The sequence below is a fragment of the Theropithecus gelada genome, chromosome 7b (genome assembly GCF_003255815.1).
Source record: "Theropithecus gelada isolate Dixy chromosome 7b, Tgel_1.0, whole genome shotgun sequence".
NCBI lineage: Eukaryota > Metazoa > Chordata > Mammalia > Primates > Cercopithecidae > Theropithecus > Theropithecus gelada.
This window is the reverse complement of record NC_037675.1, coordinates 62,326,625-62,339,608: the sequence shown is the minus strand read 5'-3', so window position 1 is coordinate 62,339,608 and position 12,984 is coordinate 62,326,625. Positions and strand designations below refer to the sequence as shown.

General features: G+C 38.1%; 1 protein-coding gene across 1 annotated transcript in view; it reads right to left on the bottom strand.

Moving 5' to 3' along the window:
- The window catches only part of SLC38A6 (solute carrier family 38 member 6), a 64,154-nt gene that overhangs the window by 37,802 nt on the left and 13,368 nt on the right, over positions 1–12,984 (bottom strand). The window lies entirely within an intron of this gene.

Here is a 12,984-nt window from a genome sequence, read left to right as displayed (position 1 = left end):
CTTATGATCCAGACCAATCAGGACTAAACACAAAATGAGAAAATTCTCCCTAACATCCTCAAATAAAGGCAATAGTAAAAAAGATGATTGGGCTTAATTAGCAATTTATGTAGAAGTCTTTGGTAATTTTCATCAAATCTTCAATTTTCATCCCAAAATATAAACCACAACACCTATGATTTTCAGATGTCTTTGTAGAACATGTCTTTTTACTCAGTAGTGATGGTTTTTTACTTTTTAAAAAAATCACCAAGGATTCTTTCATTATGTTTCTCTAATACATCTCATTTCTGAAAGATTCTCTCTCTCAAGCTGTACATATTAAAAATTATTTCCCCTTTTTACTAAGCAAAAGTTTCTAATCAATATAAGGTAACCAATGTCAACATGCAGATTAATGTAATTTTGGTCACCAACTTATCACCTCTGTCTATCTGACATCTCTCTGTACATATTTTAAGTTAATCTGTACAGGCTGGTCATGGGTAAATTTGTGATCTTAGGCATTCTGAAGATTTTAAGTTGCTTAAACGCTCTCAATACTAACGTTGCATACTTCTAGCAGTTTAATCCACCTGCCTTATTTTAGCTATTGAATGGCAGACTAAATTTAAAGCAGAAGTAACCTTTTTTTTTTTTTTGAAAACTTTTGAACGCTTATGGTCTGTAAGGATAGAGTCCTCTCAGAATAGGTAAAGCTTAGCACATTTCATGGTTGTCTAACAACTACCCATGCTGGATTAATTCAAATGGAACAATTACTCAAGAACATCCCCGCTTCTCACTATACAGTACTTGCATACCACATTGTCCACATGTTTCATTGGTAATGGTTTCTAAAAACTGGATATGTAAATAAAGTTAAAGTATAAATGTGTGATACTTTCAGAGATGTTCACTTCTCCAGGTGCCTAGAATGCTGAAAATGTGTTCACAAAAAATAATACTCTTATCCCATAATTATCAGGGCATATATTTTATTTTTTCATCCTAAAAGAGTATTCCATTTTTAAGTCACATGTTTAATAAATGTGGTCACAGAAAAATGAAAATTAAATGGCTCATAAAATAACCAAACCGTGTCTTTAGATCATATAGCTTCATGTTTTAACTAGTGGTGCTACTATTTGTTTAATCCTATAGTTTGAAAAGTGCTTACACCAAAGAGAATAGCAGATACTAAGGCTTGGTACAGCAATACACATCTTTTATTGAGTTAAAGATTTGACTCGGCCGGGCGCGGTGGCTCAAGCCTGTAATCCCAGCACTTTGGGAGGCCGAGACGGGTGGATCACAAGGTCAGGAGATCAAGACCATCCTGGCGAACACGGTGAAACCCCGTCTCTACTAAAAAAAAATACAAAAAACTAGCCGGGCGAGATGGCGGGCGCCTGTAGTCCCAGCTACTCGGGAGGCTGAGGCAGGAGAATGGCGTGAACCCGGGAGGCGGAGCTTGCAGTGAGTTGAGATCTGGCCACTGCACTCCAGCCTGGGCGGCAGAGCGAGACTCCGTCTCAAAAAAAAAAAAAAAGATTTTACTCATCATTTCTCAAAGCCAGTTCCAACAAATTTTCTCAAGATATACATGGGTTTTCTTTCACCCGCCACTGTATAAACAAAAAAACTCCTTGGCACTTTCATAATCAAAGACCTCTATGTACGTAAAAATAAGCATTTTTTTAAGCCAAATATAGTCTTTACCTATTATTACTACAAAGTTAGAAAGAAATCAGTGGAATGCTGAAAAAATAAGGAGCTTTACTAATTAAGAACACAAGTTTTAACTTTATTATCAGAGTTGATCAAAGAATTTGGAAACTTCATGAATGATACAGCTCTTTTCTACAATGTATTTACATACTGCTAAACAATGTACATGGGCAATTTAGCTTTTAATTTGACATATACAATTTGATTTATGAGTAGAAAACTTTATGCTTTAATAATAAAAGACTTTAATAACTTTACAGGGGTGGATTTTAGACATATTTTAAAACATAAGTTACAAAAATAAGAACTGGAATTTTATCTTCCTATGTGAAATGCCAACATTCTTTTTTTTCAAATCACATATTCTAAAGTAAAAGCTATCTCAAAAATTAATAATTATTTTAATCAACAAATCTTTAATATTCTTAAGCTTAATTGATAATGTTATACATGGGTACCATTCCTTATATTTAACATCCCAAAGCCTTGGTATATATATTAAACCTGGAAATTATGTACATATTATCTTCAATTTGGCATTGAGAAGGTAATTTGGTTCCATATTATGCTATATGAACCAAGTCTCCAGAGCAGCTCTGATATGTCACTCTGAGGTACAAGGCTAAAGAAATATCAGTGTTCATTTTCAGCATCCGTTTTACATTACAGTTAAATATGTACATTCTTATTTTTTTGAGACAGGATCTTGCTCTGTAACCCAAGCTGGAGTGCACTGGCACAATCATAGCTCACTGCAGCCTTGAACTCCTGGGCCTAAGCAATCCCCCTGCTTCAGCCCCTAGAGGTGATGGCACCACAGGCACATGCAAATACACCAAGCGCAGGCTAACTTTTCATTCCTTACTTTTTGTATAGGCAGGGTTTCACTATGTTGCCCAGGCTGATCTCAAACTCCTGGACTCAAGCCATCCTCCTACCTCGGCCTCACAAAGTGCTGGGATTACTGGTGCGAGCCACTGCATCTGGTCCATTCTTTCTTAAGAAAGCTTTTCTTCCAAAAATTTAGAGCAAAGAGGCTTTTCAGTGTTACATATGGGGATATATCAAACACCTGCTTTTCAAATGACCTATTTTGCATCAGTTTCTCTGTCAGTAAGCAAGCCATCCAGGTAATTAACCCATCAAAAAGGCTAACCGGAGTGTTTTATTTTTATGCAACAAAATGAAGTATAGATAGTATATTTAGTAAACGTAACAAGCAAATACCTTTATTGTAAACCAAACCATAACACTGAAAGATTCCAAAAAGAATTGGTATTTCAATTACCTAAAATTTAAAACATTAAACATTTATTTTTAATTAAAAAAATTAAAACACAACACTTACTGTTCGAGAAAATGTAATCAAACTAACAGCTTAACGAAGACAGCTTGAACTGCAACTCTGACAGTAATGGTATACATTTTAGTAATCTCAAACTTGCTCTCTGGGTCTATTATTTTTTAGTTTTATAAAAATATCTGTAAATGCAGCAAACTTACAAATTGAGAAGAAAAAACCATTAGGCTCTTAAATGGAGACTGAGTACAATGGTCAAATCCTAATTCTAGCTTTCCAGTCAGCATATCTAACTAGTCATTCAGTTCTGTCACTGCCATCAGACTTCTTTTATGTTGCAAAAATTGAAGCACTTTTCCACGCCTGAGACAACATAAATATGAGTAATGGCTTCTTGCTTAACATTGAGGCTTTACTAAATAAAATGTGTACATAGCCAGCCAAATGTTCGAGCTCCACATACTCACTTTTTAACAACAAAAAATCTGGAGCATCTCAGCATATAAACCAAATCAATACTAGGGAAATACTTTTAAAATTCGACTCTGTCATTTGGGCAATTTCTTAAAATGCTGAAAACAGTGTAAACTGGTATTGACTGTTGAAATGCAATTTGAACAATGAACCTTTAAAATATTTAAAACATTTGACCCCTAAGAGCTTGTCTTAAGTAAAATTAAAATCAAGAGAAATCATTATATGCAAAGATACTCAGGGAGTATTGTTTCAACTGGAAAAACAAAACTAATCTAAATACAATGAGAAAGTGGTTACATAAATTACGGTAGATATTTTTGATAGAATAATATGTAGCCATGGAAAACTATATTTATAATATTAAAAAGCCAATATTATTTTAGGTGGAAAAAATACATAAAAAGACTAAAATGAATTACAAATCGTCACAAACTTTTTTTTCTTTCTTCTTTTTTGGCAGGGAAGGGTTTCTAATAGTCTATAATGAATATAATACAAGTGGCAGAACTTTATTTTTAAAAACCATATTTTTGTGCAGTTCCATTTTCTCTACCAAATATCTGATAGGTTTTATTTAAGCTGTAATTTTAATTTTCTCTGGTGTTTAGTAATTGAAGTATTGCTTGGTCTACTAATAGGAGATTTTTTTTCAGCTCCTTCCTACCATCAATATTTTAAGAAAGATGTTTTGAGAGATACAAAAATAAGATGTGGCGATGACCAGTCACATTAATAGCATATTCCTACAGAAGAGGAATAACAGTAATTATGACAATTACAAAATTAATTCAGTCTTTTACAAGAATTCATACAAACAGTACTTGGCATGACCCACCTTAAGTAAACAAATGACTGAAAGCAATCATTAGCAGTTTATTTTAGGAATTTTTTTTGATATTAAAGAAATCAATGCTATGTTTTGTGGGAGCACAAAGGCTATAAATCTTAATCAAGTAAATTTAGGGAAAATTTCTTCCTTAATGTACCATCAAGGCACACTTTAATGCTATAATATTTTGGCGAGAGCAAGAGTTTGGCCTCCAGAGGAATCGTTTAGAAAGCTGCTTCCCATGATATAGTGGAATATTTCCAGCTAGTTATTCCAGTGTTCTGGTCTGCTTTGCATTTTTTCCTCAATGAAACAGGACAATTAATAAACTCTGGTCATAGTACAGAGCCCAAGTTTCAGCAGCAGCAATATTATCTTTGGATCTGGATTGAGGGACATGAGTTATTCAAATACAGTTCAACTCTCAGAAAGCTAGCCATTGGGAATGTACCCTTATTATTTTGAAATTCTTGTCTTTCTTGTGTTTTCTACCATTTTCCTCTGATCTTTTTTGTTTTTTTGTTTTTTTGTATTATTTGTCCATGTAGGTCATTCATTTTTTAATATTCACTACGCAATCTCATTTGATACTTCTGATCTTTCTTAGTATGTGTTTAAATGCCAATGTGCCAACTGAATGTGGCATGATTTTAAAACACCCAACACAGAAAACAGAATGCTAGAATACTAGGAACATTCTTTCACATGGCACAGAGGATGTGATATTGCATATATAGAGATGATTCTGGGATCTCAGTACACTACTTAGCTCTTCAGTGAACAATATTTACAGTTATATCCTATACATGGTAATAGTTTTCAACTTTTGGCCTCAACCAATGGATAAAAACAAACAAATATAATTATAAAACAGAAAGTAAATATTGTCAATCTGACAATGTAAAGGTACAGCAGATAGACTATAGGAAATAGGAATCAAGAAGGTGAAAGAAAGAACAGAAGCACTAGTATAATAAAGGCAGAAAATAAGAAGATACTGACTAAAGCTGATGGAACAAAATTAAATGTTTATATATTATTTAGAGTTACAAAATAATCAATGAAAGAACAATTGAATATAAACTAATGAATATTAGAAGGGAAAAGGGGAGGGATTAGTGTAGCTGAGCTTTTGCTAACCTTTTGCAGTGAAGAGTCAATAGATATTCTCTTAAAGCAATAAATAACCAAAAGCTATTATTTAGACTTAGAGAGGCAATCGCCAAAAAAATTAAAAACAAAACTCTTTAAATGTTGCTAACTCTGGGAAACAGGATAAAACTAGGGAAGAATGGGTGGGGAACTGTTCTAAGTTCTGCATAAGTGCGCACACACATGCACACACACACGTGACCATATATTACTTCTGATAAAAATAAAAAGGAAAGGTTAATGTAAAAATGTTCAACCCTGCAGAGATTCACACCCATCCTTCACTACAACTCAATAACAAAAAATTCAGCTTAAGGGAACACTTAACCTAATGTCAAGGCAAACACTACAAAGGAATCACTACACAAGGGGAGCACACACATAATGTTGCCGGGGTTTCTCAACCTTGCCACTACTTTTGGGCCCAGATTATTACTTGTTGTTGGGCGCTGTCCTGTGTATTGTAGAATGTTTAGCAGCACTCCTGGCCTTTACCCACTAGCTGCCAATAGCACCTTGCCTCACCCTGCCCTCTCCAATCCCCAGCTGTGACAATCAGAAATGCCTCCAGACATAGCCAAATGCCCCATGGGAGAAATACCAAGTACAGTTTAGAACCACTCATTAATAAGAAGGATGAGACAAGTACACTAATTCACTTTAGACAGACCCATATAAGCAGCCCACTTAGTTTAACTGTGGGTTTACTGAACTATGATCCCTGATCAAAAGAAAAACAGATCAAAATATAGTTTGGACAGCTCACTACCATTTCAAACCATAAGAAAATGTCCACGGTGAGCTTTGAAATGGGAATCGTATCTATTGCCTTTCAGTCAGTTTTAGTTCTTCTGTGATTGTCACAGTGAGAGCATCTCATAGTATTATACCCCTAAAACAACTCATGTCCTTCATAGGATACCCAAACGATGGTGGGGGAATGGTGGGAGAAGGCTATCAGCTCTTTATTGAGAAATGGTATGTGTCAGTGTCCAGTATGTCATATAGATATTGAACACACTATATTTGATAAGCTATGTAAAGAATTTGTTTTTCCTTGGAGATGGAGTTTTTGCTCTTTTCACCCAGGCTGGAGTGCAGCGGCAGCGATCTCGGCTCACCGCAACCTCTGCATCCCAGGTTCAAGCAATTCTCCTGACTCAGCCTCCCGGGTAGCTGGGATTACAGGTGCCCGACATCACGCCTGGCTAATTTTTTGTATTTTTAGTAGAGACAGGGTTTCACCATGTTGGGCAGGCTGGTCGTGAACTCCTGACCTGGTGATCCACCCACCTCCTCCTCCCAAAGTGCTGGGATAACAGGTGTGAGCCGCCGGTCCTGGCCAAGAATTTTTAAAGATATTGACTACACATAATTTTTGCCTTGCATATTTACTTTGGAACTTATGTAATCTCTTTGTAGTTTTAATACATCCATCTATTCATCACCCATGTATCCAGCTTTTATTAAATACTCTGTGTGTCAAGCACATGGTAGATGCTACAAACAATGGTTAATGGTTTGAATATACATTAAATTATCCAGAAATACAATTACCATGTAAATGCAGAAAAGACTATAATTTGTTTTGTTTGGAACTTTGCCAAAAATCATTTCCTAAATGGAAAGTCACATCACTAACATTTACTTTTTGTGTCTTTATTTCATTGTTATGGCATTATTATTATGTAGGTAGTATATTAGTTTCCTAGGGCTGCTGTAAGAAATTATCACAAACTTCATGGCTTAAAACAACAGAAATTTATTCTCTCTCAGTTCTGAAGTCCAGAAGTCCAAAACCAGTTTCATGATGTCTAAATCAAGGTGTCCACAGGGCCACACATCTGAAGGCTCTAGAAAGAATCCATTCCTTGCCTCTTGCAGTCCCTGGTAGCTGCTGGCATGCCTTGCTTTGTGGTCATGTCATTCCAATCTCTGCCTCAGAGGTCATATTGCCTGCGTCTCCTCTGTCTATATTCCTTCCATGATACACATGACTGAAGTTAAGAGTCCACCAGGATAATCTCTCCATCTCAACATCTTAACTCAGTCACATCTGCAAAGTTCTTTTTTTGCCATATAAGGTAACAATTACAGGTTTCAAGGACTAGGATGTGGTTACCTTTTGGGGAAGCATTACTCAGCTCACTGCAGTAGGGTATAATACCTATGGGAATTTTACTTCATACAGTAAGGGGAGCATTTAGAAAACGTTTGTTATAAAAAGAAGGTACTGAGAATCACTGCTCCAGAGGGTTTTAAAACCTTTTTGCCTTAAAAAAGAAAAAAAAACGAGGAGCACACAAAGGCCATTTCACTCCTTCTTTATTCCATTATCATTACTAGAAATTACAATCTTCATAAAATAATCGTAACCTTCTTTAGGAAAAGGAAGACAGAAGACTACATTCTCTTTGCCAGATAAAGAGATTATGTTCTGGGCACTAGCAAAGACCAAAATTCTCTTTGGAAGTGACCAACAGTGAATTCCAGTATCTACACTTTCACTGTTTTTCAACAACCTCAGTGGCTTCTCACTACTTCAGCAAAAACTATAAATTCCTTAGGATCCAAGACTTGTCTAACCCTCCAGTTTAATTTTCTCCTTTGTACCTTATGTACTACTAATAACAGTAAACTATTTTTGGTACTTTGAATACAATATGCAGTATATGACTTTGTATCCTTGCACATGCTGGAATATTCTCTCTTGCCTTGTCTGCTAGTCAAATTCCTTTTCAGTTTAGTTCTCCATTAACATTTACTGACCCTCACCCTCCAACTAAGGGCAAGTTGAAACGTGAGAGTCCCCTGACCCCCCATGAAGGGCAGAGCCTGCGACAGGGGTGTGGCTCTTCTGTTCTGTTCAGCTGCTGCACTCTCAAACCCCTTATAGGAGGGGGAGCTTGCAGACCAGCAGGTGTAGGAGCTGGGGAGAGCGCTTTTGGGTTCCAGCCCCACAGCAGCATCTAGGAGTAGGTGGCTGCAACTCCTGAAGCCCCAGTGGGCATGCTACAGTGCTCTTTTAGCTCTGCCATCCACAGATTAAGTATTAACCAGCTCAGTGCCCTCTTCGTGCCTGGTTTCTTGTCCTGTGTCCAGGAAGACTCAGGTCACACACAGACTTGAAGGATGGTGAAAGTGGGAATTTTATTAGGTGATGGAGGTGGCTCTCAGTCAGATGGATGGGGAGCTGGAAAGGGGATGGAGTGGGAAGATGATCTTCCCCTGGAGTTCGGCTGGCCCATGGCTGATCTCCTCTCCAGCTGTCCCCAGCCGACCTCCCTTGACTTTCAAACACTCCTTCTCTTCTCTCCTCTACCGTGCTTCTCTTCTGCTCCTCTGTTTGTCTGCTCATCTGTCTGTGGACCTGCAATTTGGGGTTTATATGGGTACAGGATGGCGGGGATGGCAGGCAAAAGGCAACATTTGGATATGAAAACAAAAATGCCTGTTCCCATTTAGGGCCATGGGTTTCCAGGCTTGGGGGGTAGGGGCCTTTGCTGGGGAACCACTCTCTTCTACTCAGTATTTCCCTGCCTCCTGTCCATATCAAAGTCACTCTCTCTTCTGAGATGTCACTCTACCTTATACATATTTAAACTGTTAAATTTATCACACCACATTATAAATTATTTGCTTATATATTTGTTTCTCCTATTAGACTATGAGCTTTTTCAGGGAAGTAACTGGTTCTTATTTATCTCTTTATTATTAGTAGACAAAAAGAGTATTGAATGAATGAATTTCTATCCTGTGCTTCAGTTCTAAGCCCTGTCCACCTACATATACTTCAAAGTCCAAAATTGAACTCATTTTTATTTTGAACAACCTCCTCCTACTGTGTTCCCATCTTCATTGATGACACTATCATTAATCCAGTGGCCCAAGCCAGAAACCTAGGAGATACACTAGACATCTCCTCCTCCTTTATTGTCCACATTTACTCAGATATCAGCTCCTCTCAACTGTAATTCTGCCAAACCTCACCATTTGTTAACCTGTTTCTTTCTTTTATTCACCTTATTACTACCTTGGTTCAATCCCTATTTTATTCTTAGATTTTTTTAATAGTCTGGCCTGACTGCTAATCTACTCAAGCACTGTTAATACAAATTAAGAGTTAGACTGACAAATGAGGAAGACAATCCCTTTATGCAGAAGAATAAGAAAAGTTTCCATCCTGAACACAATCCTAAGGGCAAGCATGACCTAGCTCGAGGACTGTGCCTTTGTGAAAAGAACAACTCCAGCCAGGCAGTGGCTCACACCTATAATCCCAGTACTTTGGGAAGCTGAGGCGGGCAGATGGCTGGAGCTTAGGGGTTTCAGATCAGCCTGACCAACATGGTGAAACCCCATCTCTACAAAAAGTACAAAAATTAGCCAGGTGTGGTGGTGCACACCTGTAGTCCCAGCTACTCGGGAGGCTGAGGTGGGAAGATCACTTGAGCCTGGGAGGTGGAGGTTGCAGTGAGCCAAGATTATATCACTGTACTCCAGCCTGGGCAGCACAGTGAGATCCCACCTCAACATCCCCTCCCCCAAACACAAAAAACGTCACAACTCCAATCTGTAGATGGTGCTTAGATCTGCTGCTCAGTTACGTCCTGGGAATTCCCTCCACTTCTTTCCTGTGTCAGATTCCTCGTTTCTTTGTTACTCTCTAACTTTGGTAAAGGGTATACTCTACTTTTTGCTAAGTAAGCATGAATAAAAATTTTTGAGACCTTGCATATATGAAAATGCCATTGTTCAAACTTCACACTTAAGCAATAGTTTGGCTAGTTATAGAATTCTATATTAAAATCATTTTCCCCAAGATTTTTGAAGGTATTATTTTAAAGACATCTAGTTTACACTATTGCTCCTAGGAAGACTTTCACTACTGTGGTTCTTGATTCTTTGTATGAAATTTTTTTGTGTTGTCTGTTCCTTCTCTCTGTAAGCGTTTAGAATAGTATCTATATAACTGGATTTCTGACCATTCACAGTATGTCTTGGTAACAATTATCTTACAAGTATTATACTGGACACTAGGAGGAAAATTTTTAATCTTGAAACTAATTTCCTTCAGTTACACCAATTTTTTTGTATTATTTTGTTAATAATTTTCTACCATCCCTTTTACTCTTTTCTTGTTGCAGAATTTCTATTATTTGCATATTGGACTTCCTGGACTGATCTTCTAATTTTCTTTTTTTTTTTTTTTTTTTTTGAGACGGAGTCTCGCGCTGTGTCACCCAGGCTGGAGTGCAGTGGCGCGATCTCGGCTCACTGCAAGCTCCGCCTCCCAGGTTCAGGCCATTCTCCTGCCTCAGCCTCCGAGTAGCTGGGACTACAGGCGCCCGCCACCACGCCCGGCTAGTTTTTTGTATTTTTAGTAGAGACGGGGTTTCACCATGTTAGCCAGGATGGTCTCGATCTCCTGACCTCGTGATCCGCCCGCCTCGGCCTCCCAAAGTGCTGGGATTACAGGCTTCAGCCACCGCACCCGGCCTGATCTTCTAATTTTCTTATCTTTTCTCTCCCATTTTCAAGCTTTCTTTCTCCCACCCCCAGGAAACTTCTGTAACTTTCCCAACACAGCAACTGAACTAATTTTGACTTTTAGGACTTCTGTGTTTTCTGAATATATGCTTTTTATAATTTGTTGTTTTTGTTTCAAGAATGCAGTATCTTCTTTTAGTTCTCTAAAGTTATTAAATATAGCTTTTTAAGTTTTCATCTGGTCTTGTATTGTCTGTTTCCTCTTTTCCTCTAAGTTTGTTTCTTTCCTTATTTGTGTTTTCTTTAATAATTTTAGGGGCAGTTTTAGGTTCACAGCAAAGCTGAACAGAAAGTACAGAGTTCCCATATACCTCCTGCCCCCCACATATGCACAGTTTCCCCTACAATCAACATCCTGCACCAGAGTGGTACATTTGTTACAATCAAGGTACCTACGTTGACATGTCATTATCACACAAAGTCCATAATTTACATTATAGGGTTCACTTTTGGTGCTGTATATTCTGTGGGTTTTGACAAATATATAATGACACGTTTCCACTATTACAGTATCACACAGATTCATTTCACTGCCCTAAAGGTGAGGATGCTCTGCCTATTCACGCTCCCTCTGCTAAACTCTGGCAACCACCAGTCTTTCTCATTTTCTGCATAGTTTTGCCTTTTCTAGAATGTCACATACTTGGAATCATACAGTATGTAGCCTTTTCAGATTTTTTTTGTTTCATTATATACATTTAAGGTGTACAACATGATATTTTGAAATACATAGAGAAATGATTACTTGAGTCAAGCAAATTAACATATCTACCCTCTCACATAGTTATCTTTTCTTTCCTCCCTCCCTTCCTTCCCTCTCGCCCTTCCTCCTCCCTTCTTTCCTTCCTTGTGGTAAAAGCACCTGAAATCTACTCTCTTGGCAAATTTTCAGTAAACAATATTAAATATAGTCATCATGCTGTACATTAGCTCTGTAGACTTATTCATCCTACATAACTGAAACTTTATACCCTTTGATGAACATCTTCCCATCCCTCACATAACCACTGTTCTATTCTGTTCATATGTATTTGACTTTTTTAGATTCCACATGAATGTGAGATCATGCAGTATTTTTCCTTCTGTGTCTGGCTCATTTAGCATAATGTTCTCCATGTCTATTCATGTTGTTGAAAATAGCAGGATCTCCTTCTTTAAGTCTGAACAACATTGCATTGTACATACACATCACAATTTTTTATCCACTCACTGACACTTAGGTTGTTTCTCTATCTTGGCTATCGTGAATAATGCTGCAATGAACATGGTAGCACAGATATCTCTACAAGGTACCAATTTCATTTCCTTTGGGTATAAACCCAGAAGAGGAATTGCTGGATTATACGGTTTCTTTCACTTGATAATATGCGTTTAAGATTCCTCCATGACTTTTCATGGCTTGATGCCTCATTCCCAAAGTGCTGGAAGTACAGGCATGAGCTAACAGTCCGGGTATTTTTTTTTGAGACAAAGTTTCGCTCTTGTCGCCCAGGCTGGAGTGTAATGGCACGATCTCAGCTCGCTGCAACCTCCACCTCCGGGGTTCAAGCTATTCTCCTGCTTCAGCCTCCCGACTAGCTGGGATTACAGGTGCCCACCACCATGCCCGGCCTTTTTTTTTTTTTTTTTTTTTTTTTGAGACAGAGTTTTGCTCTTGTTGCCCAAGATGGAGTGCAATGGCTTGATCTTGGCTCACCACAACCTCCGCCTCCCAGGTTCCAGTGATTCTCCTGCCTCAGCCTCCTGAGTAGCTGGGATTACAGGCATGCGCCACCATGCGCAGCTAATTTTCTATTTTTAGTAGAGACGGGGTTTCTGCAAGTTGGTCAGGCTGGTCTTAATCTCCCGACCTGAGGTGATCTGTCCGCCTCAGCCTCCCAGAGCGCTGGGATTACAGGGGTGAGCCAAGGCTCCAGCACCTCATTTCTACTTAGTGCTGAATGACATCCCATTGTACAAATACATC